Source organism: Charadrius vociferus, unplaced genomic scaffold (genome assembly GCF_000708025.1).
Source record: "Charadrius vociferus isolate BGI_N301 unplaced genomic scaffold, ASM70802v2 scaffold15, whole genome shotgun sequence".
Taxonomy (NCBI): domain Eukaryota; kingdom Metazoa; phylum Chordata; class Aves; order Charadriiformes; family Charadriidae; genus Charadrius; species Charadrius vociferus.
The window spans coordinates 1,243,967-1,246,755 of record NW_009650064.1 but is presented as its reverse complement, the minus strand read 5'-3'; positions in this window follow the sequence as shown (position 1 = coordinate 1,246,755).

Genomic DNA, 2,789 nt, shown 5'->3' with positions numbered 1-2,789 from the left:
TGAAATGTAGAGTTGTATTTGTAATGCCACCTAAGAAAAGGAAACACCCCCACCCCTTCTTTCTACACATAATGGTAGCGAAATGCTTGCTTCAGTAAACAGGAAAGCAGAGAGGTGGGAGGTGCCCTCTATGAATATGTTTTGGATGTAAAGAAGTAAAGATGACATTCAGCTTCAGAAAGATGAGCTGTAGGATTTAGGAATTGAAAATCGTAGGCACGATAGGTACACATATAGATTCACTTACCACTGAATAGCAACTTCTCAGAGCTTTTAATGTACTTTATTATCAGCTTCCCACAGTGTAACCTGCTCTGTTTTACAGATAGGTGTCCAAGTACAGGGGAGGTAAATGATCTGCCCAAAGCCCCGTGATCCCACCCAGGCCATGGACAGTCCCTGAAGGTGCCAGTAAGTATGGCACTTATTAGGAGATGTATGGGGTGTTGCACAAATGTAGAGTCTTGTCTAAAGTCCCCAGCGACCACAGCTAGTAATTATGAAGAGCAGCAGTTACCACTGTGAGTAGTCCATTAGCTTCAACAGAAACTGTGTCAGTGCATTCAAGAGTAAAATAATGCCCTATTTTTGTCATTAAATGTAGGTAGGGCTGCATTCTGTGGTGCTAAAAATCTGAATTTATGACATGTTGACAGGTAAAGTGGTCTTCAGGCCAGATAGTTTTACCCAATAAATTTTTTTAAATGTTTGGCAGATAAAGGAGAAAGAGCCATTTAATAGCCACCTTTAAATTCAGTACGCACTAGAATCTAGTGCTCTGGCTCAGATTTCTGTCTCTCACTGTGCTTGTGCAGAGTCTGTTGCTTCTAAAGAACATGATTTACGAGATGAAAATAATGACAGATGTTTTCTGTAACGTGGATGGCGTGGCTTGCTGGCCTGGGGCTCCGGGACTTAAAATGGGCACTGCTGTTAGCCACGTCCATCCTGCGGTCCTTCGGGAAGACAGAGCATCGTTCAGCCGGAGCTGCCTCTTACACCTCAGTGTTACACAGGCCTGCAGATGTTAATTTCTTCCCAACCTGTTTGTTGTGAAACGTCCATAAAATTTTCTCTTATAACTCCTTTCTGAAAACATCTAGTTGGTTATATGTACTCTTCTTTCCTTTTTTTTTTTTCCTCTCTGTGCAAATGATGGTAAATAAATGAGGGCCAAGAAAAAGACTGAATGAATAAAGGAGGGGGCAAACAAAAGAGAAGTGAAAGGAGTGGGAGGAGTATGACAGAGTGAATGAAAACAAGGGACAGAGCTCAGAAAAAATGAAGTTACATATGTATAAACATTTTGGTGGCTCTATGGAAATGAACAGATTCAGGATTATAAATTAAGGAAAGAGGTAGCACAACAGAAATGAAAATATTTTAAATATAGGGAAAACATTCCAGGTGTCCTACATCATAGTAATGAGTTTTAGTTTCTTCTGAAGTATTAAAATGTAGAAAATCAAATTGCAGCAAAAACAGAAAAAGGAAAACTGAGCAGTGGACTGCAGAAAGAAGGAGAAGGTGATCAGAGAAAGAAGAATAGCATTGAGGGAAGGCTGCCAAGCTTGACTTTCCTCTAGTGAATTTTATGCTCCAGGTGAATACCGAAGGCCCCAAACGTTTACAAAATATGGTAGTTAAAAAAATTATTTTGTATACATTGCAGCTGTCTTTTCTCATTCCTCTCTCCCTTCACAAAACTATGCTTTTTTTTTTTACAAAAAGGGAAAAGTAAGATTTTTTTTTTCCTTTAGGAAGGGGGGCAGCAGTTAGCATACTGTAGGCAAGAATGGACTAGCCAGACCTTGAAAATTCCAGTAGTTAATTCTCCAGTTTTTTTCAGGCACGAGGTACCATATTCGGTTCTGGGGTCCTCAACACAGGAAAGACACAGACCTGTTGGAGCGGGTCCAGAGGAGGATCAGAGGGCTGGAGCACCTCTCCTATGAAGACAGGCTGGGAGGGTTGGGGTTGTTCAGCCTGGAGAAGAGAAGGCTCTGGGGAGACCTTATTGCGGCCTTTCAATATATAAAGGGGGCTTATAAAAATAATGGAGAGAGACTTTTTAACAGGGCCTGTAGTGACAGGACAACAGTTTTAAACTGAAAGAGTTTTGATTGGATATAAGGAAGAAATTTTTTATGATGAGGCTGGTGAGACACTGGACTGGGTTGCCCAGAGAAGTTGTGGCTGCCCCATCCCTGGAGGTGTTCAAGGCCAGGTTGGATGGGGCTTTGAGCAACCTGGTCTAGTGGGAGGTGTCCCTGCCCATAGCAGAGGGGTTGGACTAGATGATCTCTAAAGGTCCCTTCCAATTCAAACCATTCTGTGGTTCTGTGAGTCTATGTTCCTTGTAGCCCAGGGGCTCTAACCTCTTGAATATCAAAGGATTTTCTCTATTGGTTAACTTACTCATTTATAAAGCTTTACCAGTTCTGATGATACTGTATTGGTCTCTTATTTGAAAGGAACTTCTTCATTTAGACAATTCTAAAACCACCCTTAGTATCTCTCCAGTAAAGGTTGTACTAGAAATATCATCCTTACCTTGGTATCGTGTGGTATCAATGCAATACAAAACCCATTGATAGAGGAACACAAACAAAACCCATAATAGAACTCCTGCAGCATTCCTGTTGTTGTGGAGCCAGAATAATGCTCTTAGTAGGCAATTCTCTTGGGCTTTATTTTTCTAATAAATTTTCAGTTTTTCAATTTTCCATCTAACATTGGTACATCTACAACACTGTGAAGCAGATGATAGAGTAATTGAAAGAAAACAT